Source organism: Xenopus laevis, chromosome 6L (assembly GCF_017654675.1).
Source record: "Xenopus laevis strain J_2021 chromosome 6L, Xenopus_laevis_v10.1, whole genome shotgun sequence".
Lineage (NCBI taxonomy): Eukaryota > Metazoa > Chordata > Amphibia > Anura > Pipidae > Xenopus > Xenopus laevis.
In genome coordinates this window covers 138157511-138184748 of record NC_054381.1, presented here as the reverse complement: position 1 = coordinate 138184748, position 27238 = coordinate 138157511, and the positions used below count along the sequence as shown (strand labels likewise).

General features: G+C 37.0%; 1 pseudogene across 1 annotated transcript in view; it reads right to left on the bottom strand.

Moving 5' to 3' along the window:
• Positions 1–26790, bottom strand: part of LOC108718593 — a 52298-nt pseudogene extending 25508 nt beyond the window's left edge. Inside the window, exons 1-10 of the transcript XR_005961730.1 lie at positions 26769–26790; positions 26477–26618; positions 20717–20876; positions 19227–19336; positions 18505–18569; positions 16517–16619; positions 14374–14479; positions 11775–11905; positions 9312–9418; positions 7727–7858 (exon numbers count right to left, since the gene is read on the bottom strand). The product of XR_005961730.1 is annotated as a sperm-associated antigen 1-like (transcript). The remainder of the gene's footprint in view (positions 1–7726; positions 7859–9311; positions 9419–11774; positions 11906–14373; positions 14480–16516; positions 16620–18504; positions 18570–19226; positions 19337–20716; positions 20877–26476; positions 26619–26768) is intronic.
• Between the last annotated feature and the right edge of the window lie 448 nt (positions 26791–27238).

Sequence of the window (27238 nt, the reverse complement as noted above, 5' to 3'; positions counted from 1 at the left end):
ATTATTTGGATAAAATGGAGTCTATGTCAGTCATTCCATAATTCTGAGCTTTCTGGATAATGGGTTCCCTGATAACGAATATTCCTGTATATGAATTTAAATAATGTGCAAAAAATTATTACAATATATTTAGGCATGGGACCGGTTATCCAGAATTCCCAGGACCTGGGGTTTTCCCGATAAGGGATCTTTCCATAATTTAGATCTCCATGCCTTATGTCAACTAAAAAAATCATTTAAACATTAATTAAAGATTGTTTTGACTCCAATAAGGATTAATTATATCTTAGCTGGATTCAAGTACGAGGTACTGTCTTCATATTACTTAAGATTAATTCTTATTAATGGAAAAAGGAAATCAGTTTTAAAATTGTGAACTGTTTGATTACAATGGAGTCTGTGGGAGATGGCCTTCTCGTAATTCGGAGCTTTCTGGATAACGGGTTTACAGATAATTGGATACACATATAGAAGGAACTACAAACATATAATTATTATGTCATTAGTTAATCAGACATTACCGGAAACAATTATGTATTGAAACTCCACCATTACAATAGGTTTGCTAAGCAGAGTGGATGTAGTTTAATGAGGTTATGGAAAAAAGGTGCAAAATTTGCTCTAATCACCTAAAGCAACCAGTGAGCCGGCAGCTTTTACTGGTCACCTGTTTAAAGGCCAAAAATCTCTTTTAGTTGCTATGGGTTACTGTGCAAACTCTTTGCACGACAGGGACAACTGTTCATTGAGAGCGTGGGGTGCCAGTGTATTAGGTTTCTTAAGGTGGCCATAGACTCAAAGATCCGCTCGTTTGGCGACATCGCCAAACAAACGGATCTTTCCCCGATATGCCACTAACTACATGGCTATATCGAGGGTAATTTGAATTACGATGCGCCAAGGGGCTCCAACGGGTCGGTTGGGTAAAAATCCAACCTTCCTGATCGAAATCATGGCCAGATATCGATCGGGAAGACCCGTCGGAAGCCCCCATACACGGGCAGATAAGCTGTCAAATCGGTCCAAACGACTGATATCGGCAGCTTTATCTGCCCGTGTATGGCCACCTTTAATCCAAAAGCATTCTCTCCGGAGAAGCATTTTGGACCTATCACCCCCTCTTCTAGGGGGAGGTATATGGTCTATACCAATGTATTTAAAATGTTGGTAGATGGTGACCCATCTCTAAGAAATGTTTGGCAACCGGTTTCGTGGTATGATTGTCCCTAAACGCTGTACTTAAAGCTGAACGATGAGCATCCATCCTAAGGCACAATGTAAGGTCGGTTTTACCGACATAAGAAAGCCCACATGGGCAGGTAATTAAATAAATGACATGTGTGGTGGTACATGTAATGTGTGACCGAATAGCAAATCTTTTGCCCGTATGCAGGTGAGTAAAACTCTGACTAGGACTCATATACCTACATGAAGTACATGAGGTACATCTAAAGCACCCCGTTTTTTGACTGGTAAGCCAACAAGTCTGGGATTTTTGATAACACTCTATCGGATCTTTCTTCACCAGAAGATTCCGAAGGCTAACTCCTCTCTTATAGGCTATAGTGGAGGGAGTGGACAATACTGTTTTCAGACTACTGTCTGCCTGTATAATATTCCAATTCTTAAGTATCACCTTTTTAATTTGTCCTGAAATGTCGCCAAACTGTGACTATTATGGAGACGATGCTTCTTGTCACCCCCTAATACCCTCTTTTTAGCAATATAAAGAGCCCATGTTAGCACCCTTTTCGGATACCCTCTCGCCAATAACCTATCCTCCATCTCCTTAAGCTGCATTGCCCTAGTTGTCTCCGAAGAATTGTTGTGCAGAACCCGGCAAAACTGAAAAAGAAGATTTCATAGATTCTGGATGCTGGCTCTTAAATTGTAACAACGTATTACGGTCAGTGGTTTTTCGATATAATGAATAATCAAACCTAGTACTGTTACGAGTAATCTACACATCGAGAAATTGAACAGTTTTACTACTAGTTGTGGCTGTGAACTTCACTGGACCGTCAAGATTGTTTAGATAGGACACCATAGCCATGAAAGACTCCTCACTACCCTTCCAGACAATTAATATATTGTCTATAAAGCGTTTGAAAAATAATAGACTTGTTCCAAACTGTGGCATAATGTTGTTGAGTTCGAATTGATGCATAAATAAATTTGCATATGCAGGTGCCATGTCCGCTCCCATTGCCCTACCAGACACCTGCATATAATAATCGTGCTCAAATCTAAAGTAGTTCATAGTGAGACACATATGCAGTAGCTGCAAAACAAACTCAACATTAGGACCGGAGTATCCTTCAGTTTGCAGAATCGAGCGGCGTACAGATTCCACCCCTAAATCATGGGGAATGCAGGTATATAAATTCACTACATCCATGCTGGCCAACGTATATATATATATATATATATATATATATATATATATATATATATATATATATATATATATATATATATATATATATATAATACACAAAAGCCATGAATTTCCTGTAAATTATATCCTTATAAACAGTGAGTTCTGATGTCATCAGTTATAAACGGTGAGTTCTGATGTAATTTCTGTCACATGACTCACTGAAACTTGTTTATTATAATAAATAAAGTACCCTAGTTGCAAAATAGGTCATGAAACTCCTCGGTAACTTATAATATCCTTATATTTTACAAGAGGGGGTACTTTATTCACTATATACATACAGTATATACACTACTTCTATTTCAAACAATTGCACAAATGAATTAGAAATTCTCCAGGGAATAGTTTTTTGTTAATGCAGAATGACTTAATGGGGGGGGGGGGTCACCTTTAGTATGTTATATAATGGCTAATTTTAAGCAACTTTTCAATTGGTCTTAAAGGGCTTGTTCACCTTTGAGTTAACTTTTAATATGAAGTAGAGAGTGGTATTCTGAGACAATTTGCAATTGGTTTTCATTTTATATTATTTGTGGTTTTCACCTTATTTAGCTTTTTATTCAACAGCTCTCCAAATTGCTATTCAAACAATCAGGTTGCTAGGATCCAAATTAATCTAGCAACCATGCCCTGATTTGAACAAGATACCAGAATATGAATGGGAGAGGACCAGAATAAAAGGATGAATAATAAAAAGTAGCAATAACAATACATTTGTAGCTTTACAGGGCATTTGTTGTTAGATAGGGTCAGTGAACCCTGTTTGAAAGCTGGAAAGAGTTTGAAGAAAAAAAAAAAATTATGAAGTCCAGTTGAAAAGTTGCTTAGCTTAATTAGCCATGCTAATGTAACATGCTAAAAGTTAATTGAAAGGTGAACCACCACTTTATTTTTATTTGTTAAACTGCCTTCTTCATTTGACTCTTTCCAGCTTTCAAATGGGGCTCACTATTCCCATGTAAAAAAACAAATGCTCTGTAAGGCTACAAATGTATTGTTATTGCTTCTTTTTATTACTTATCTTTCTATTCAGGCCTCTCCTATTCATATTCCAGTCTCTTATTCAAATCAATGCATGGTTGCTAGGGTAATGCATTGCAAACCGGAGAGCTGCTGAATAAAAAGCTAAATAACTCAAAAACCACAAATAATAATAAATGAAAACCAATCGCAGATTGTGTCGGAATATCAATCTCTACGTCAGACTAAAAGTTCATTTAAAGGTGCACATCCCCTTTAATTATAAATGTTCTCTTGCATACCTATGTGTTTCTGCTGACAGGGTACATTTAGCAAAGTCACAGGACATGTTACTTTACATGCAACATGTTATGTGTGTGTACATTTGTACAATATAACAATTTGGGGGTTACATCCCACAAAACAGCCATACGTGAGCTCAGAAGCAGAACTAGACACCTGTGGGCCCAGGGATGCAACAGGGAACACTAAAATGAGCTAGTCTTGGGGTTCAGAGACTTCTAGTTATGCCACTACACAGATTGGCTATGACTTGAGAATACAATGAATTTCTCACACTACAGCCAAAAGCACTTTAAATATATGCAAATAGGCAATACCAAGTCTACAGTCATCATAGGCACTTAGTACAGCGGATAGCAGCCAGATCAACGTCAGCAGTGGAGCCAAATGTAAAGTAAAAATAAGCTTTATTGATCAATGCTAAAATTGTATGTACAAGCGGACAGGGAGATACAGCTTGATGCGTTTCGTGACTAATACGTCACTTTATCAGAAGTCTACACATCTGTTACACAGTTGGGCAGGCTACGTAATGCTGTATGGGATCCCTTATCTGGAAACCTGTTATTCAGAGAGCTCAGAATTACAGAAAGTCCACCTCCTTTAGAGTCTATAATAAGGAAATAATTACAATGATTAAACATTATTAGATTTTTTCTTTGTAATAATAAAACAGTACACTTGATCCCAACTAAACTACATGAACCCATATTGTTGCAAAACAATTCTCATGGGTTCATTTAAGGTTTAAAGGGGTAGCTCACTTTTAAGCTTACTTTTAGTATGTTATAGAATGGACAATTCTAAGCAAATTTTCAATTGGCATTCCTTTTTTTTTTTTATAGTTTTTGAATTCTTTGCAGCCTTCTTTTGACTCTTTCCAGCATTCAAATGGGGTGGCATCTAAAAAAACAAATGCTCAGTAAGGGTAAGGTCACACTGGGAGATTCGGGGAGATTTAGTCGCCCGGTGACTAATCGCCTCTTCTTTGGGGCGACTAATCTACCCAAACTGCTTCCGCCTGTCTTCTGCCTGCTAAAATGAAAAATCGCCTGTGGCATGGCACTCGCGGCACTTCGTTTTCGGAAGTCGTCTGAAGTTTCCTCGTGAGGCAACTCCCTGAATCTCCCAGTGTGACCTTACCCTAAGGCTACAAATGTATTGTTATTGCTAATTTTTATTAATCATCTTTCTATTCAGGACTAGCCTATTCATATTCCAGTCTCTAATTCAAACAACTGCCTGGTTGCTAGCTAAAATTAAGCTCTAGCAACCAGATAGCTGCTAAAATTCCAAACCGGAGAGCTGCTGAATAAAAAGCCAAATAATAAAAAATGAAAACCAATTGCAAATTATCTCAGAATACCACTCTCTACATCATACTAAAAGTTAATTTAAAGAGGAGGTTCACCTTCAAGTTTACTTTTAGTATGTTATAGAATGACTAATTGTAAGCAACATTTCAATTGGTCTACACATGTATTTTTATTACTTCTTTTTAATACTCATCTTTCTATTCAGGCCTCTCCTATTCATATTCCAGTCTTTTATTCATATCGATGCATGGTTGCTAGGGGAATTTGTACCCTAGCAACCAGACAGCTGAAATAGCAAACTGGAGAGCTGCTGAATAAAAATAATAACTCATAAACCACAAATAATAAAAAATGAAAACCAATTGCAAATTGTCTCAGAATATGACTCTTTACATCATACTAAAAGTTAATTTAAAGTGAACAACCCATTAAACGTGAGCAATCCTTTTAAATGTTATTTAGACATAAGAAATAAGGAACGGTGATCCAAATGATAGAAACATCCCATTTCTGAAACCCCTCAGATCCCAAGCATTTCAGATAATAGCTCCTATACCTGTACCATGTGATATTACCGTATACAGTATTGGGGCCAATAACTTATTTTATACTTGAATGTGCAGGCAGGTTTGGGCGAATTTGACCAGTTTGGTTTCACCAAAAATTCACCGTTGTGAAATGTCTCAGACGCCCATTAAATTTTTTGATGCGTGACACCATTAATGGCGTTATTTCCGCAGCTTAAGAAGGCGAAAAAATGCGCCCATCCCTTATACTTTCTATAACATTGATTTAGTTACAGGGCCAGTCAAACAGCAGCAGTTAAACTCAATTAAACATGAAGTCACAGGCATTTGAGTCCCTACAGGAAATCACACACACATATGCTTTGTGTTGCCCCACTGTGATGGTGCATGTATTCATTGGCAATGAAATATATGTACCCCAAACTAATAATGCAAAGGTAGCTTTAATGTGCTTCTTTAAATTTTTTTTTGGCCATCTTGCTAATGCCAGGTAAGTATCTATTAAGGGCTTCTCAGAAATCAAACAGCTTCAGAGCATGGCATCCTAGATACAGGGTTAGACGGATGTTATTATATCCTCACGTGGCATTAATCCCAACACTAATTAGCCTGCCAGAGTGAAAAGCTTTCATGTATATATATGGTACAAAAAATCCATTAAAAGGGGTTGTTCACCTTTAAATTAACTTTTAGTAGGAAATCCATGTTACAAATGTTTGCAAAAATCTTTGCCACTCACAGATTTCTAATTTATTGTTAAACAAGCTGCCTTCATATAGACATGGCTGTACATGTTGGTTCATTAACCTGAATAAAAATAGATTACTGTTGTGGAAATATGCCCTGGACTTTTTCTAAGGTTTTAGATAACAATGTGCCAAGTATGTTTAGGCTAACGGAAGTATTATATAACATGGGATCAAAGGCCTCTATCTAAGGTAAGGTCCTTCAGGCCTAAATATTATTTGATCTTTTTGGCGACCTCGCCCAACAATCTTGTAGTTTATGGCCACCTTTACCTTCATCTATTGATAAATACACTTCTAAATATCCCATAGGAATGAATGGAAAGTGGGCGAGTTTTTTTAGTGGTGAGCTTTAAAGGGGAAAAATTATTCCAAATTCTATTTCATCACATTAGTCAATCAAAATGAACTTTACTTACACTGTATAAATTATTTGAATTGTGTTTCCTTTGGTCTGTGGCAAGCAGGCAGGATCCATTTTGTGGACACTGTTATTAAGACAAGCCTTACATCATCTCAGAATCTTGTTTGTGCACCAGAATGGGGGATCTGATGTCCATCCCCATGCACTGGCTACACAATTAAATGGTAAAGAGAACGGAGGACTGTGGGGAGAGCAGTGACATCTAGGAAGTATTGAATGGAAAGTGAAAGTAATTGTCTGCCCCACCTCTATGCCTAAGGCATAGAGGAGGGGCAGGCAATATCTGATTGACAGCTGAAATTTTAAATGAGTTTACAACAGCTATGAATGCTTTAATAATTAATTAATTTGAAAAGGATTTTTATTATATAGCTTTTTGTGTCTGGGTGAGAGGTCCACTTCAAACTCAAACTTTGATAAATCTGCCCCTTGGAGAATAAGCCCAGGTCAGGGCCCCTGAAATAATTTAGCCGTGGGGCCCAGAAACTTCTAGCTATAGCAATGTTCTAAATAGTTTGCCAATACCCCAAATTATGCTCAGATCTCGGACTTTAGTTTCTGCAGTAGGAATTGATGTAAAGTACAGTGGGATATGTTGGATATATATCAAATGTATTATCATAACAGGTTCATAACAGGTTCATTACAAATGCCTAAATCTATGGCAAACACTCATAAAACACAATGGGAAAAGAATATAGTTCATTATACAGTTCTTCTATTTCCCAACACCTTTTCATCAGACTGCCACTTTTCTTTCATTTTCCCAGGGATCCCTTTACGGACACATGAGTAGATAGCATCCTAGGACAGTGCATTTTTTTTAGAGAAAACGAGAATTTGCTCAAAGTAGAGTAAGAGCTTTTAAACACAGGGTGTGCCTAACAAACTGCACCAAATCCAGTGAATCTGTGTTTTCATTTCCTTTAATCTACAAATAAAAGTATTCAAAATTTTGTTGTAAGGGCCTTTTATATCACTATATACAGTATATTTTGAAGAATACCCACCTTTCTCAGATTTGGAAGTTCTCTCATTTTCTTCATCTGACCCCTCTATGTCCTCAATAACAATTTTCCTTCCTTGCTCTGAATTTCTTCCTCTGCCTTCTGCAGCAACTCGTCAACTTCAGCAAAAGCTTTCTGTAAAGAATAAAGGCCAGAGTTGAGATCCCGTGCTAAGAAATAAACAGATCTGTGTGAAATTACAGCTCACCATGGTAAAATTCCATGGCTCTCGATTCATTTCTATAGGATTTTTAGAGACATAATTATTAATGAGTTCACCATTTGATAAATAGACCTCTAAAAATCCCATAAAAAATAATAAGAGAGTGGTGAAATCTTACTGTGGTAAATTCAAAATTCACAATTTGATAAATCGGACACTTGAAGGCCACAAATATAATATTGATGCCCGAAGACTGCAAAGGAATAATCTAGGAACATCTTTAATAATAAATCAAATCAAATGGATTTGCTGTATTTTTTTTCTCTTGAAGACGTTTTGCTAGTCATCCAACTAGCTTTCTCAATTCAGTCAAGGAATGTTCCAACATACATTAGATTTTAGGAATCAAGTTGTTACCAATAGTACATTAAACTAAGACCTTAAAGGGACTCTGTCATGATTTTAAAGTTGTAGTTTTTATTTCTAACTTACACTGTTTACAAATCAAACAATTCACTTTATCATATAAATTTTATTCCAAAACCAACAAGTGTATTTTTTTAGTAGTAATATTAGTGTGTAGGTGCCATCTCAGGTCATTTTGCCTTATCCTGTGCTTTAAGAAAGAGCCAGCACTTCATGATGGAACTGTTTTCAGGCAAGCTACTGCTTCTCCAACTCAATGTAACTAAATGAGTCACAGTGGGACTTGGATTTCTACTATTGAGTGCTGTTCTCATATTTAAGGGTAAGGCCACACGAGGAGATTCGGGGAAATTTTGACGCCTGGTGGCTAATCGCCTCGTCTTTTGCGCGACTATCTCCCTGAACTGCCTCTGCGTTTTTCCCCATAGGCTAGAATGAAAAGTCGCCTGCGCTAATGCACACGCGGTGATGCGTTTTCTATAGTCGCCTTAAGTTGCCTCACTAAAAAAATGCTTTCCCATGACAGAATCCCCTAACTCATGGGCAGGGGCGTAACTACAGAGGAAGCAGACCCTGCGGCTGCAGGGGGGCCCAGGAGGTATAGGGGCCCCATGAGGCCCTAATTAATGAGCAATTTCAATAAATATTGGTAAAAAGGGCAACATGTGGTTATGTTGGGGGCCATAAAATGAATTTGCTGTGGGGCCCAGTAACATCTAGTTACGCCACTGCTCATGGGCATGTTTGTGTACCTCTATAAAGTGCTCCAAGTGTAGTGATCCAGCACTTAGTACAAAACCCAGAAACCCCTTGGGCGCAAGTGTTCTGTGAGTACCAAGGGGCGTGCTCTTGCAAGCCTTAGCTCTTCTGCACTTGCGCCATCATAAGTAATTATGTGACCCCTATTTACTGATTCCTGCAACATCAAATTCATTTAATTTATACAATTTTGTTCTTTTTATGCAGTTTATAATATACGTGATGCAAAATGAAACCTACCTTAGCAACTGGGTTGTCTGGTTCCTGATGTAAAACTCTCCTCAAATCAGTTGCTGCTGCATGGTAATTGGACAGGTTCTTGTGGCTTATGGCCCTTCGTAAAAATGCTAGTATATAAAGGAACATAATGTATTTAGCCTTGAATGCCTTAACATTCCATATATTACAATAAACTGAAAACAATTGTGATAGCAGAACAAATCAGTACTCCCGATTACCTATTTATAATCGTATCTCTTAGTTTCTGTTGAGGTCTGACTTGGGTTAGCAATAGTAAACAAGCACAGGTTTAATTTTTAAAATTTGAGACCACAGTCATGGTTATCCTGCCTGCCTTTGTTTTGTGATGTCCCTTGATAGATAAGCAGTTACATTTTGGGACAACTTCATCTCTCTTTCTTTTCCATTTTCTAACCTATTTTCATGAACTGGAGCAAGTGGTTTTTAATCGTATCTTATATTGGTGCTGGTCACATTGATTAATTCATTCTCCTACTACCTTTTATAGATTTTCAAGAGGGGAATTTTTTTATATGGGTATTAATGGCACTGCACTTTATATGGAGGAATTTTGATCTTATACTGATTGGGATGAACTTTTGTATAATAAGTGTCAATTAAATTGTAGCTGTATAAATTGATAATTAATTTTGGTTTCTCACTTGATTATTGTTAGCACTGCACTTTATTATTAGAGAACCCTCTGGGTTTAATTTAATGAATTTATAGAAGTTACACTACACTGTATAAAAGGAAATACATTTTTCTGAGTATATATTAAATAAACTACAACAATAGATACCACGGTTAGGTTGCAATAAGATTCACTAATCCCCAATTTGTATACATTATATTGGTGGGTAGAGGAGAAGGCTACGTGTGACCTTAAATTTAAGTTAGTTTCTCTGGGGTCCTTTTCTTTTTCCCTTTGGAAAAATGACCTTGTTTACTAAACTGAAAACAATTATAGAACATCAATGGAGAGTTTTTAGCATTAATGAAAATTAAAGCAGTTATTCTTACTTCATAAAAATACTCAGAGGCACATTTATCAAGGGTCGAATTTCAAATTCATGTGGGTTTTTTTTAAACTCCCTTAAAATCTAATATACTCAAAATTCAACTGGGGGGCTATTTCAGAAAAAAATCGAATATCTAAAACTCAGACTAATTTTACCGATTTGAAAACTCGAATCTACTTCGATTCGAATTCAAACAAACTCGATTCAAGTTTTTTCTCCAAAAAAAACTTGAATGTCAGGAAGGCTACAAACAACTATAAATTGGTCACTGCACATCTCTCATTGACTTATACATGAATTCGGTTTTAGGTGGTAAATAGTCGAATTCGAATTCTTAAAGGGCCAGAGTATGACAAATCTCGAAAATCTAATTCTGATTTATTAAAAAACTCTAATCGAATTTGGATAATTCCATAGTTGAATTTGACAGTTTTGACCATAAAAAAAATACAAAATTCTATTTTTCAATAATAAATCTGGCCTTCAGTGTAATCAATTAATAGACAGTTGAAAAGCAAATGCACAGCACAAAGGTAATTTATATTTATGTCTTGTCTGCCATGCACTAGACCAGTGGTCTCTCTAGTCATTTGGTTCAAGCTTCGATATGAGGTTGAACATATGACCAGGATCCAAATATGATCTAATTGACCTTCAAGACCACCTTTCCTGGGGTATCTAGGCTAGAAAAAGGCATTTTAGCCAAATATGTCCCTATCTGACTCACTTTTGCATAGTTCCATCTGTTTTCTTGCCTTCTTCTTCTGACTCTTTCCAGCTTTCAAATGGGGGTCAATGACCCCATCTATGAAACAATTGCTCTTTAAGGCTAAAAATGTATTGTTATTGCTACTTTGTATTACTTGTCTTTCTATTCAGGCCCTCTCATATTCATATTCCAATCTCTTATTCAAACCAATGCATGGTTGCTACATTTGGATCCTAGCTGAAATTGCAAAAAATTAAAACCAACTGCAAATTTTCTTAGAATATCACACACTAAAATTAAATTTAAAGGTGAACAGCCCCTTTAACTTTTTGTTCAGCTATCTGGTTGCTAGGGTCCAGATTACTCTAGTAACCATTAGTTGTGTGACTACAAGACTGGTTTATGAAGAGGAGAGTACTGAATAAAAAAAATAAAAAGTAACAATAAAAATAAAACTGTAGCCTCAGAGAGTCTCAGAGAGTAGTTTTTTGGCTGCTGGCTGTGACCACATTTGAAATCTGGAAGTCAGAAAACGAAGGCAAACAATTCAAAAATTATAAAAAAAATTAAGACCAGTTAAAAGTTGCTAAGATTTGCTTATTCTAAAACATGATAATGATGTACTTAAAGGTAAATCACTCCATTAATGAAACTTCTAAGTTTGTTTCCCACCTTGTTCCTCTATTGCCTGTGCACATTAATCCTGCTAAACAAGATATTTCCTTTTCTTACCTTTTGTGTTTCCAGGATCTAACTCCAGCACCCTCTCACAGTCATTCAGTGCGTTCCGCCAATTATTCAGCTTGACCTCCGCTTGTGCTCTGTTGTTAAATGCTGCAGCTGAGGGCAAGACAGAAAGGCTCCTAAAAAAGAAACAGGGCAAATGGGTCTAAAAGGTTCCAATACAAACACTAAGGGGCCGATTCATCAAGAGTCGAATATCGAGGGTTAATTAACCCTCGATATTCGACTCGGAACTAAAATCGTTCGACTTCGAATATCGAAGTCGAACGATTTTGCGCAAATCCTGTGATCGATCGATCGAAGGATTTTTCGTTCGATCGAACGATTAAATCCTTCGAATCGAACGATTCGAAGGATTTTAATCCAACGATCGAAGGAAAATCCTTCGATCAAAAAATCACAGGCAAGCCTATGGGGACCTTCCCCATAGGCTAATATTGACTTCGGTAGGTTTTATCTACCGAAGTAGGTGGTCGAAGTATTTTTTAAAGAGACAGTACTTCGATTATCGAATGGTCGAATAGTCGAACGATTTTTACTTCGAATCGTTCGAATCGTTCGAATTCGATCGAATTTAACCAATTCGATGGTCGAAGTACCCAAAAAATACTTCGAAATTCGAAGTTTTTTACATTCGAATTCTTCACTCGAATTTTGTAAATCTGCCCCAAAGAGTAGCTGATTTATATAAAACAGTTCATTTTTATATTCTAAGATAATTCTCTATTATATGGACAATATCACAGCTGGAATTGTAAGCAGTATAGTATAGACGATGCAGAACACTGCTCTCTAACTTCTTAAAGACACACGGGGACATTTGTCGCCCGCATTAATCATTTGGGCAACAAATCTTCCCCAAAATGCCTTGCCACTCGTTGACATAATTGCTGCAAGTAAATTACATTACTTGTGGCGGTTCAGCTTAATTGCAGGAAATTATAGCAGCAGGCATTTTCCTGTATTCAGCTCATATTTAGGAGTATACAATAATTTGGCTGCCCCTTAAACAAAAAAGGTTTACAAGACATCTGCATGCTAGGAAGAAGATGATCCCCAACAGTACCTACTTCAGTAGGTGCATTGTGTTCTTAGGGGGTTATTTACTAAAAATCACCAAAAATGTGTGATTTTCTTTTTATAAGATTGGACTTTAAAAAAAAAAAATCACAAATTTTTCAGAATTTATTAAACCCTGAGGATGGAAAAGTCCGAATCAGAAAATCCAACATCTCAGACCTGTTGAGGTTGCATATAAGTCAATGGGAGAAGTCCCAATGATTTTTTGATGTGCGCTGGGTTCCGTGCAATACCCCGTTTTCTGGCAAAAATCTGAGTTTTCGGGTGAAAAATCCGAACAAACTTGAAAATCGAATGAAAAATTCGGAAAAATCATGAAAATCTGATTTTTTTTTCCAGCAAAGCAAATTTTCTGGTAAATGTAATAATAAATAAGCATTAAAAACCTGAGCGGATTTGATCGGAGTTGGTAGCAGAAAATATTGAGATCAATTTGAAGTTTGATAAATGAATCGTTTTCAAGCCTTTGCCGTACAAGCATCCTGCTATGTCTTTATGGTCAAAACGAAGTTAATTTATGCTTTATGTCATGAGTTCAGGCATGAGGATGCCAAGGCAAGACGACTGATTTGAAAACCAAAGTGATCTATTGTTAGATATTGTGCAGTGGAGTATAAACTTTATACTGTAAGTTCTTTAGTAGGGATTCTATTTTAAAGGGGTTGTTCACCTTCAAACTGTTTTCAGATAGATCACCAGAAATAACAACTTTTTCCAATTACTTTCTATTTTGTATGTGTGACCGTTTTTCGAATATTAAAGTGTAAAGTGTAATTTTTCACCTTCTCAAGCAGCTCTGGGAGGGGGTCGCCGACCCTGTAAAGTGTAAACTGTTCTAAACGGATACATTTAGTTGATACATTTCTTTCCTTTGTCCCGACTGAGCAGAATCCCTGGGTTTCATTACAGGCAGCTGTTAGAATTGATACAATAGTTGCTAATACTCCAGAGATGCTGCTGAGAAATGTATCAACTAAATGTTGCAAAATTGTAACAGTTCAGAGTCTGCAACTGAATTACTGAGCTGCCAGACTGAAACACCAGAGACACGAACATTCAACTTTAAACTTAGATTTTGGAAAAACAATAAAAAAATAAGTAATGGAAAGTAATTGAGAAAGTCTTTATTTCTGGGGAACAATCTGAAAACAAATTAATTGAAAAAAAGTGTTTGGAAGGTGAACAACCCCTCTAAAGTGTCAACATGTGATAAATGTAATAGAAACACTGGTTTCTACTGACAATACCCTTGAATAGAGAGCATCTTTGGAATAGCCATCTGTACTACTCACAATGTGCCCCCTAAACAAAGACAGGGCATTAGGGTGTTGAACTCACGCAGAAGTGGAACACCCAATATGTGTCCCAAATATAATGCAGTACAATGATCTTTAGAAACTGGAAATCGTTCGTTTGTGAATAGAACCTTTATATAAGTTATATAACTTGAACCAACATTATTCATGTATTCTTTATAAAAACCCTTCTTCAGGAGTGACCTACTTACCTGCTATAATATGTTATAGCTTCCTGGTAGTCCCCAGATCTGAAAGCTTCATTTCCCTTTTCCTTCTCATTATCTGCAATAAGTCTTCTTTGACTTGGGCTCAAACCTGTAAAATATCATTTTATCAAACATCATAGAGACAGGATAAGAGTCACAGCAGGGCTCACGGCAGAGAGACAAATTCTATCATGGTTTGGTATGGCAACTGTAGCACTAGTGACCGGAAGAGGCTGCAAAAAACATTGTGAGGACAGCAAGTGTAATTATTGGAGAGTTTTTTAGTTCAATTCAAGAGATTTTTAATAAGAGGTATCCAGTATAGTGGATGATCCTTCAGACACCTTTTATAAGTTTTTTGATCTACTGAAGGAGATATAGTAGCATTTGTGCACGTTCAATCAGGTTTTGTAACAGATTTAGCTGTAAGACTTTTAAATGAGCAACTGCTCTTTTAAATTACTTTTTTGTTAAACTATCTGGTCTTTTTATAGAAATGTAATGTTTTAGGCTTTTGTTTTTAATCCTGTCCCTCAAAGACTAGATATATTTATATGGTTTGCACATGGGAGTTGAAGCTAAAGGTGGATCGTAAGGGAAGGGTTTGCTCAGATTGCACATCTTATGGGTTTTGCACAATAGGTGCACTTTATTATTGGTTGTGAGAGGAGGTATGCACTTTATTGCACAACATAGTGATGGTAATCAAAATAGATAATGTGAATTGTGGTTATATAGGCACAAAAATAGTACCTTATATTAGGTACAATCAGGCACAATTATTTGCACTTTAAAGTAAGGTTGGTAGTAGATTTTAGATAAGGTGTGATTGCACAAATAAATTGCACAAAAAAAGAAATGAGTGTGGGAGCTGGTAAATGGGGTTTCTTGTTTTCTTCGTTGTATTTATTTATATATTCTTGTCTTGAAGTGTATATTGAAATATGTTTTGGTCTTTAACACAGTATATGTTGTTTGGGAGTATGTGTAACATGTATGTGGTCTGGGGCGGGAAAGGGACATTGCAATTTCATTTCATTATGTATGCATTTCTTTCTTGTATGCAGAAGAGATGACTATGACTATGACAGCTACAAATTTAATATAGAAATGCATTGGCCAGCAGGATTACAATCCATATGAGCTGTTCTTTATAGCTATGTGTTTTATAAAGTTATTTATATACTGCTCACAGCATGCACAGCGATGTTACAATATAAAAAAGTACATATAGGGAGGACAAGCATAATAAATTAGTACAAATAAACAGAGATTAAGTGCCATGCATTAAGAGACACAGTAGGAAGGTGGTCCCTGTCCCATAAAGCTTACAATCTAAACATTATATATTATTATAAAGATACAGCAGTCTGTTTAGCATCTCATTACCAACCCCTTGGATGTTGCTTTCAGTGGTTTCAAAGCAGGTGCTTATTTTTAAATTCTTGGCTTGAAGGCAAGTTTTAGTTGCATAAAACAGTTGTACTGACAAACAGAGCCTGTTGTAGCTGCCAACACAGAGGCTCCCAAATGGGCAATCACAGCCCTTATTATGTACAACCCAAGAACATTCATGCTTGTGTTGCTTCCTAACTCTTTTCACAACTGAATGTGGCTTATGGGTAAAAAAGTTTGGGGACCCCCGGTCTAGGTCATATCTTTCATGCAAATATCCCACACATATAATTGCTTTATGGTGTAACTGAATGATTCAACTAACTTAGTCGCTGTATCTCAGTTAGACTCAATTGCCATGTTCAATGATCTGGGTATCCAATGAATTCTTTTTTGGCTCAATTTATTGGTAAAAAAACAATAAATTGTATCCTTGAAAGTTGGGCAAAGTTGAAATGAGATTAAAAGGTGCACCTGAGGATGGGTCTCACCCCATAACCTTGTGCACTGTATTTTTTCTGCAATAAATGTGGATATAAGCCTTGCACTTTCCTAAGTTATGTTGCACCAAGTTCCTATTCTCTTTGTTGTGAAATACTGCTACAACGACTCCAGACACCGTTTGGACTGGGAGCACCAGTGAAAATGCACGGAAGGAGAGTTTATTTGGGAGGTGTGTTTATCCTAATATACCACTGAGAGAATGACACAGTTCTGCAGACGTATCACAAACAAAGTTATTACTACCTACTTGCTGTATCTATTGCCTTCTTAATCGCTGATGTTTTAGAATGTATTGTTTTTGATTGTTCCTGCTTCTCAGCATCATCTACAATTCTTTCTCCACATCAAATCTAGAACGTAAAATGGAAGAAAAAGTAATGTGAAAAAGAAAAAAGAAGACGAAAACAGCTAGAGGACTGCGAAATCTGACAATGGTTACAATAAGCAATTCCTACATTTACCAAGGACACTGTTTGGCTAATCAGTTGCTCTGCAACTGTAAACATTGTATGCCTTTATAAGTGCTAGGGAACACACAGCCGGAAGAAAATAACTATAAATATAGCTCTTTATATTTGTATTAGTCAAATACAAATGGAGAAAAGGTAAAATGATCATATATTTACATTTACTTAGTTCGAGTGAAGGAATAGAGGAAAAAAGTTCGAATTTCGAATGGTCGAATATGGCTACTTCGACCATCGAATGGGCTACTTCGACCTTTGACTTCGAATCGAACTAAATTCGAACTAAAATCGTTCGACCATTCGATAGTCAAAGTACTGTCTCTTTAAAAATTTCTTCGACCCCCTAGTTCGCCACCTAAAACCTACCGAGGCCAATGTTAGCCTATGGGGAAGGTCCCCATAGGCTTCCTAACAATTTCCTGATCGAAGGAATATCCTTCGATCGATGGGTTAAAATCCTTCGAATCGTTCGATTCAAAGGATTTAATCGTTTGATTGAACGATTATTCCTTCGATCGTAGGAATTGCTCAAAATCCTTTGACTTCGATATTCGAAGTCGACGGATTTTACTTTGACGGTCGAATATCGAGGGTTAATTAACCCTCGATATTCGACACAAGGTAAATGTGCCCCGTAATGTATTTGCTGCTTATAAAACTCATGCAACCAAGTGTCAGAATTTGTGTTTGTAACCTATAATTGTTTGTAAAAAAAATTAAAATCATCATCATCATAGCGCCAGCAAATTACACAGCACTTTACATTAATTTATAAGGCACAAGGATCTTATAATAATTTAACAATTTACAGAGTGAGAATAGGATTAGAGAGCCCTGCTCAAAAGAGCTTACAATGTTAGTGTACATTTGAAACATAGGGAATATAGAAACAAATCAGATCAATCAAGATACATTGAATATGCTTCCCTAATCAGGTTGGAATGGGAGAGTCTGAAAGCTAAAGCCAGAGGGTTCCAGAGACAGCCTGAGAGAAGTCTTGTAGTGGGAAATGGGATGAAGTGTTGAGAGGAGAAGAGAGGCAAAGGTCAGAAGCAGAGAGGAGCTAAAATATAAAAAGGAGCTTCATTAAGGGCCTTTAATTTGTCTAGAGGAGATTGGGAGCCAGTAAAGGGATATGCATAAGGGTGCGTTTAGAGCAGTGTGGAGAGTAGCAGCAGCATTTAGATCAGATTGGAGATGTGAAAGGTGATGTGCTAGAATGCCTGCAAGGAATAAATTGCAGTAATCAAGGCTGGAAATTATGAGACACTGAATAAGTCTTTTCGTTGAGCTGAGGTAAGGGCATATTTGGGCAATGTTGTGAAAATGAAAGTGTTTGAAAAGTGCTTGGATGGACGGTGTAAAAGTCAGATGGGAATCTAAGATAATTCCTAGACAGCGCACCTGTGTGGTTGATTGAAAGTTGATGTTATTGACTGTGAGTGAAACCTGAGGAACAGGGGAAGATGTTGAAGGAAGTAAGTTCTGTTTTAGAGAGATTCAGTTTCACACTGTGACATCCAGGAGGAGAAAGCAGATAAGCAGTCTGTAACTTGGGAAAGGACAGAAGGAGAGAGGTCAGGAGTAGCCGGGTAGAGTTGGGTGTCATCAGCATAAAGTTGGTACTTAGGTTCAAATAACTGAATACATTTTTTTGAGGAGTGGTATAGAGTGAGAACAGCAGAAGGCCTAAGAAAACAAAACAGGCCCTATACAATATATTAATCAGCATGCTATGTTATTATAAAGACACAATCTCTGCACTTACCTGTCCCAGGCTCTATAGTCTTGTGGGACTTTTTTACTTACGCCTTTTTTCTCTTTTTCTTTCTGCTGCAATGATAGTAGAAATAATGACAAGTTTAAAATATATCAAATGCACCTTTAGCTGGAACTGAAGACCCTTATTTATATCATTCAGATTTTCGGAGATGTAATTGGGTCCAACTATAACTCAGGATTCAGGGTGGACAATGTACATAGTTTTCAGTGGCCTGTTCATTTAATTATTTACCATGCCAGCAGAGTGAAATAAAACCATAGTAATATCTAAAGCATCTAAAGATCTGAAGCATCTTCGTATGGATAATTTTACCCAAACACCGCATCTTGTAACGGTTTCATTTTTAACGCCTTCAGTTTATTAGAGAAGAATAAACACCTGTTTTAATATTACTGTATGTGTTGTCTACCTTTTATTTCTCCATCAACGGCTAGTACTGTTGTACTGAGTTCTACCTTTATATTTGTAAAAATCAAATAATTATTGGTCAGTTCTTATTCACATTAATAAATGACCTCTTCTGTGACTATCTGGTATTACACAGAAAAAAAGATTTAATGGAGCAGAAAGTTAAAGTTTCTCATAACAATTGAGCAAATGCCTATATGATTATGAGTCCAGAAGCAATATGGTGGGTTGAGATTAAAAGATACAGAACCTATACAGCAGAAAAATATAAAAAAGCTTTGGTCCCACATTCTACCTACCTTTATGTCAGTGGGTAGACTAGAGTAACTCCGTACAGATGGAAGATTTTCTGTGTCAGGCTGAATAACCGATTCATTTTGCTCTTTCATTTTTATATCCATAACCATTCCTGTAAAAAAAACTACAGCAATAAGATAAAAGAAGCCTGTTAAACATAGTATTAAAGCTACAAAATCTATGAGGCCTATTTATCAAACTTAGAATTTGTGAATTTTAGAGGTTTTTAAATTTGAATAAATTTGAAATTTTACAAAACTCAAATGTTTGTTTATTTTAAAAAAAAATTCAACAAAAGCTGTAGAAAAAACATGAATGCAGTGAATCTGTATTCATCATTTTCAATGGGTCTACAAACTCTCAAGTAAACTAGAAAAACTCCAAAATCGCAAATTGACAAAAAGTTGCTTACATTTTGTGTAGCCCAACTCCCATTGTGGCACTTTATAAATATTGAACATTCAAGTTTTGTCTTAGCACAAAATAATTCAAACTGCAGTGAAAATTAGAATTCATGTGTTGATAAATCAGACCCAAAGATTTACATTCTTGTTTTTTATATTTCCTGTGCTTAATAAATATCGAACATTCAAGTTTTGTAAACTGTAATTCAATTTTTTTTTATAAAAAAGTCAGCCCCTATGTGTATATGACAACAAAGTGGTTAATGGAGAACTCAAGCCTAACTAAAGAAATAGGCTATAAATGTTGTAAATTATGTTTTCCATTTAGCAGGGAAGTTTTGTGCCTCCAAAGATGCCCCAGTAGCTCCCCATCTTATTTTCTGCTGATTCACTTCACATGCTCTGTGCTGCTGTCACTTACTGAGCTTAGGGACCCACTCACAATATACAGCAAACAGTTTTTTTATATTTAATTTTGAAATCTGACATAAGGCTAGACATATTTCAGTTTTCCAGCTGCCCCAGTCATGTGACTTATGCTCATAAACTTCAGTCACTCTTTACTGCTGTACTGCAAGTGGAGTGATATCACCCCCTCCCTTCTCCACCACCAGAAGCCAAACAACAGAACAATAGGAAGATAACCAGATAACAGCTCCCTAAGACAAGATAACAGCTGCCTGGTAGATCTAAGAACAGCACTCAATAGTAAAATCCAGGTCCCACTGCGACACATTCAGTTACATTGAGTAGGAGAAACAGCCTGCCAGAAAGCAGTTCCATCCTAAAGTGCTGGCTCTTTCTGAAAGCACATGACCAGGCAAAATGGCCTGAGATGCACCTACACACCAATATTACAACTAAAAAAATAAATTTTTAGGAATTACATTTTATTTTGTAGAGTGAATTGTTTGCAGTGTAAACTGTGTAAATTAGAAATAACAATTACATCATGAAAATCTTGGCATAATCCAGTGACGGAACTAGGTGGGGACGGGCCCTGGTGCGGGTCGTGCAGCCGGCCCCGCACCCCCTGCTCCCCCGGTAGTTACGCCACTGACATAATCCCTTTAAATAACATACAATACCTTTAAATCGTTATCAATATTCATTCAGTCTTCTAATAAGAAGTCAGCAGCAGTGGCAGGGGGTTTGTCTTTCCGCAAAGCACGACTCTGCGGAGCTAAATTCCAAAGCCGCTCCTCGCAAAACGCTGTTAGCTCTGGGTAATTTCTTTCTTCACCAGACCTTTTAAGACAATTATGACTTGATATGTACAATATTTACTTAAACTGGAGTCAGGAGTCAGAATTGGCATGGGTGTTTGCTTAGCACCCCATATAACAGAATAGTGTTACGCTGCTCAAAGAAGCAAGATACATTTTTACATTGACACAGGTACTGAATATGGCAAATGTTTCAATTGATTAAAGGGGTTGTTCACCATTAAATTAACTTTTAGGAGTTTATTTTTCAAAATCCGAATTTATGTCATTATTTTCTGAAATATACTTTGCACAGGTTATTTTCTCTAATTTATCAATAAATTTTCCCAAAAAAATTCCAGTTCAGGAAAAAGCTAGAATTTTTTTTCCGGTTTTTCCGCCCAAAGAATCCAATTTTTTAAATTTTGCCCAAAAACCACAAAATCTTTTGATTATTGCATGAAACCCAGTGCAGATCAGAATATGTTCGGGACTTCTCCCATTGACTTATATACAACCTCGGCAGGTCTGAGATGCCGGATTTTCGGATTCTGACTTTTTCCATCCTCTCAGTATAATAAATCCCGAAAAATTCAAGTTTTTTTTTTCACAAAAAATTTAGATTTTGTAGTAACTTTTTGAGTTTTTGGCATTGACTTATAAATAAATAACCCCATTAGTATGATGTAGAGATTGATATTCTTTGACAATTTGCAATTGGTCTTCACTTTCTATCTTCTATATTTTTTTTAAATGATGTAGCTTTTTGTTTATCAGCTCTCCAGCATTTCAGCAGCTATCTGTTGCTAGGATACAAATGACTAGCAACAAGACAGTGATTTAAATGAGTGACTGGAATATGAATAGGAGAGGAAAGGAAGATGAATAATAAAAAGTAACGACTATAAAATTACAGAGCCTTTTCTCATTCTGCTTGAATGAGAAAACGCCAGCGCAATGCACTCATGGAGCTTTGATTTCCGTAATCGCCCGAAGTTTCCTCGGGCGATTTCAGAAATCGAAGCACTGCGAGTACATTGCACTGCATTCAAGCAGACGGACGGCAGGAAGAAGGCAGTTCGGGGAGATTGTCGCCCCGCAGAAGAGGCAATTAGTCACCAGGCGACTAAATCTCTCCGAATCTGCCCGTCTGCCCTTAGCCTAAAGGGCAATTCACCTTCATTAGTAAATCTGTAATAACTGAAAAAAAACACAGAAATATGTTCAAACTTTCATAACCTGCCAAATTTTGTATAATGAACATGGTAATTAGGGTGTGTGGGCACAAAAAATGGGCGTGGTCAAAAATATTTCACCTGTACTCTCTTGGATGAGAGGGGAGATACATAAACCAAAAGCACATGATAGCTAGCTTTCCTAAAATGGACAAATCGAAATGAGAATAAAAAAAAAACAAAAAAAAAACAGTTACATAGTTACCTAGTTAAATTGGGTTGGAAAAAGACAAAGTCCATCAAGTTCAACCCCTCCAAATGAAAACCCAGCATCCATACATACACCCCTCCCTACTTTTAATTAAATTCTATATACCCATACCTATACTTACTAGTATCACTAGTATCACAATAGCCTTTGATATTATGTCTGTCCAAGAAATCATCCAAGCCATTCTTATAGTCATTAACTGAATCAGCATCACAACATCACCCGGCAGTGCATTCCACAACCTCACTGTCCTGACTGTGAAGAACCCCCTACGTTGCTTCAAATGAAAGTTCTTTTCCTCTAGTCTAAAGGGGTGGCCTCTGGTACGGTGATCCACTTTATGGGTAAAAAGGTCCCCTGCTATTTGTCTATAATGTCCTCTAATGTACTTGTAAAGTGTAATCATGTCCCCTCACAAGCGCCTTTTTTCCAAAGAAAACAACCCCAACCTTGACAGTCTACCCTCATAATTTAAGTCTTCCGTCCCTCTAACCAGTTTAGTTGCACTTAGTCTCTGCACTCTCTCCAGCTCATTTATATCCCTCTTAAGGACTGGAGTCCAACACTGCACTGCATACTCCAGATGAGACCTCACCAGGGACCTAGTGACACCTAGTGAGAGACTAGTAAAACATAAAAGTTTTTCTTTCTACATCTCTCTGTCCCAACAGAACAATTTAGGCTAATCATGCCTATATATTTATTTAATTCCAAGTAGCACACCACAACTTCAGAATTACTGCTTCAAGAGAGCTTCAATGGCTCCATTAATAGATGCATACACTCATTCAAAACTTAAGAGCCATTAGCTAAAATAAGCACCTGGAAGTAGAAATACCATGTCCTTCTTAAGGCTAAGGCCACACTAGGCGATAGCGCGGCGATTTGACTCGCGGCGACTTTTCACCGCGACTTTTAAGCCGCAATCGCTGTGGAAACTTTTGCGCTGGCGTCTATGGGGAATCGCGAGCGTAAAAACACACGCGGCGATCTTTTTTCTATTGTCGCTCGAAAATAGAAAAAAGATCGCCGCATGTGTTTTTACGCTCGCGATTCCCCATAGACGCCAGCGCCAAAGTTTCCCCAGTGATTGCGGATTAAAAGTCGCGGCGAAAAGTCGCCGCGAGTCAAATCGCCGCGCTATCGCCTAGTGTGCCCTTAGCCTAAAGGGGTTGTTCACCTTTAAATTAACTTTACCTAAAATGTAGAGAGATATTCTAAGACTATTTGCAATTGGTCTACATTTATTTATCATTTGCAATTTATAAGTTACTTAGCTTTTTATAAAGCAGCTCTCCAGTTTGCAATTTCAGAAATCTGGTTGCTATGGTCCACCTTACCCTAGTAACCATGCACTGATTTGAATAAGAGACTGGAATATGAATAGGAGAGGGCTTGAATAGATAGATGAGTAATAAAAAGTAACAATAACAATTTGCAGCCTTAAAGAGCATTTTTGTTTAGATGGGTCAGTGACCCCCATTTGAAAGCTGGAAAGAGTCAGAAGAAGAAGGCAAATAATTCAAAATCTATAAAAAAAGAAAAAAAAATTAAGGCCAATTGAAAAGTTGCTTAAAATTAGTCATTCTACAACATACTAAAAGTTAACTTAAAGGTGTACCACCCCTTTAAAAGTTGTGCCTTCCACGTTTACAATGCAATATATAGGTCCGGTTTCTGGCAAAAAGACCCTTGGAGACCTAACCTGCTTCTGCACAAGGAATCTAAAAAGTGCCACAAATTAATTTTGAGCAGGGTTATACACAATGACCAACCCAGAGGTGTGAAACGCTTGTATTCTAATGCCAATATTTTACACAGCAATATATATGCTATTATCAAAAACATAAATAAATATTAAACAATCTAAACAGCATACTTCACTTTACACTTTTTTCTAGGGATGCCCCAAATCCAGGATTCGGCTCGGTATTCTGCCTTTTTCAGCAGCATTAATTTGAATCCTCGTGCCTGCCCGAACCAAATTCAAATCCTTAAAGGGGATTTTCACCTTTGAGATAACTTTTAGTATGATGTAAAGTGTGATATTCTGAGACAATTTGCAATTGGTTTTCATTTTTTATTATTGAAGGTTTTTAGTTATTTAGCTTTTTATTCAGCAGCTCTTCAAATTGCATATTAACCAATCTGGTAACTAGGGTCCAAATTACCCTAGCAACCATGCATTGATTTGAAAAAGAGACTGGAATATGAATAGGAGAGGCCTGAATAAAAGGATCAGTAATAAAAAAGTAACAATAAAAATAAATTTGTAGCCTTAAGCTGGCCATAGATAGAGAATCCTCGAACAATCGGACTTCCCATCTCCTGACCTGCCACTAACTATTCCGATCAAATAAAGTAGTAAAAGAACAGATGAGCTGATGTTCTGCCCCTGACAGCAATCGTACGAAAGTTATGTCCAACAAAAGCTGGTGAAAATCTCATATTGAAAATTGTACGATCGGCAATACATGCAGAGATATTATCGACAGCCGACAGAAATCTTTTAACCTGTCCGTTACAGAGCATTTGTTTTTTAGAAGGAGGTCAGCGACGCCCATTTGAAAGCTGCAAAGAGTCAGAAGAAAAAAGCAAATAACTATAAAAAAATAAATAATGAAAATCAATTGAAAAGTAGCTTAGAATTGGCTGTTCTATAACATATTAAAAGTTACCTTAAAGGTGAACCACCCCTTTAAAAATCAGATGACTTTTCGTCATAAAACGATTAAGTAAGGACATGTTTTTCCACCTGCTACGCGTGCGGTTCCGTTTCCCTTCTTTTACTTAATTTGCATATGCAAATAAGGATTAGGATTCACAATCTTTCACATAGGATTCAGGGGGTTCAGCCGAATCCAAAATAGTGGATTTAGCGCATCTCTACTTTTTTTTTTTTTTTTTAAAGAACATGAAAAGCCACAACTGCTTCCTGGGTGCAGAGCAGCCCTCCTTTTATCCAACTTGAAACCAGGTTTGCACTTTTAAAAACCATGCCTGTAGAGATGTGATGTGTTTCCACACAAAATTTGTGCTTCCCACATTTTGCTGTGCAAAAAAAGATTTGTGTATGCATGTATAAGGGTAGAACTGCACGGCCGACTTAGCTGTGTTTCCGTCTAATCCGACGCTGGGCGACAAAACGCACGCGGCAAGTCGGATGCGACAGGAACACGGTAAGTAATATAAAGTCGGATGGTGTCGCAACGCTGATCCGACGCGACACGACTGTCGGATGCAAATGCTGCAAGCTGCATCTGCATCCGAAATTCGTGTCGCCTCGGATCACCTTTGCCACACCATCTGACTTTATATTACTTACCTTGTTCCTGTCGCATCCGTCTTGACGCATGCATTTTGTCGCCCAGCGTCGGATCTGACGGAAACGCAGCTATGTCGGCCATGTAGTTCTACCCTTAGAGAGAAACATTGTGTGTGGGCTATAAGCTTGTAAACTTTGCTCTTATTCAGCTGGGAATTTTCAAGTTTCTGATGATTTCCTTGTTCTCTGTAATAATATAATAATATAAAGTGCCTTGTACTTGAGCCAAACAAAGATATAATTAATCCTTATTGGAAGCAAAACCAGTCTATTGGGTTTATTTAATGTTTACATGATTTTCTAGTAGACTTAGAGGGGTTGTTTGCCTTTAAAATAACTATTAATATGATGCAGAGAAGAGAGTGATATTCTGAGACAATTTGAAATTGGTTTCATTTTCTATTATTTGTGTTTTTTTACGTTATTTAGCTTTTTATTCAGTTTGCAATTTCAGCAAACTGGTTGCTAGGGTCCAAATTACCCTAGCAACCATGCACGGATTTAAATACAAGACTGGAATATGAATAGGACAGAGCCTGAGTATAAAGATGATAGCAATAACAATAATTTTTTAGCCTCGAAGAGCATTTGTTTTTTAGATGGGTCAGTGACCCACACTCAAAAGCTGGAAAGATTTAGAAGAAAAAGACAATTCTATAAAAAATAAATAATAAAGACCGTCTGAAAAGTTACTTAGAATTAGCCATTCTATAACATACTAAATGTTAACTTGAAGATGAACCACCCCTTTAAGTATGAAGATCCAAATTAAAGAACGATCGGTTATCCGGAAAACCTCAGGTCCCAAGCATTCTGGATAACAGGTCTCATACCTGTAAAGCTTTAACATAGAAAATAACCGACCATCTTACCTGAGAAGCCACAAAATTTTTTCCAGATGTTTGATATCTGAACAGTTCTCTAGAAAACTGTACTCAAGGTGGTCAATGGGGATTTGGTGGGTTTTGGTCATTCCATAGTTCCATACCGAGGAAACTACCTGTGCACTCATTGCTGGAAAATAAAATATTGATAAACATAAATGAATGTCATTTTACAAAGAAAAGCTTACTATCATATATGTTTAGCTGCTGTGGTGGTACAACGGCTATAATGGATCAATGTTGACCCGCTTCAGTTGATCAAGTTCTTGGTTTGACTTACAGTTCATAGAAATCAGTGCAATATGCTTAAATCAATTCAAAGGGGCGCCGGTCCCAAGATATACACTTCTCTGATATACAGTTCTTTGATGGCAAGCCTGTAAGAACAAATTAACTTTTTTCAGTATAGATTGTTTCTATCCAAGCTAGGGATGTACCAAATCCAGGATTTAGTTTCGGATTGAACCAAGATTTGGCCGTTTTCAGTCAAATTTAGCTGAATCCAAGTGCCTCGCTGAACCAAATCCGAAAAATAGTGGATTCAGTTCATCCCTTATCATCCATATTGTTATGGAAGTAAAATAAAAGCGTTGTAGAAGGAAAGCAATAATAAAATTTAAAAAAGCATGTTAACCCCATTAAAATGCTATAGTATCGGTATGGGACCTGTTATCCAGAATGCTTGGGTCCTGGGGTTTTCTGGATAATGGTCTTTCCAAAGTTTGGATCTTCACACCTTAAAGTGATACT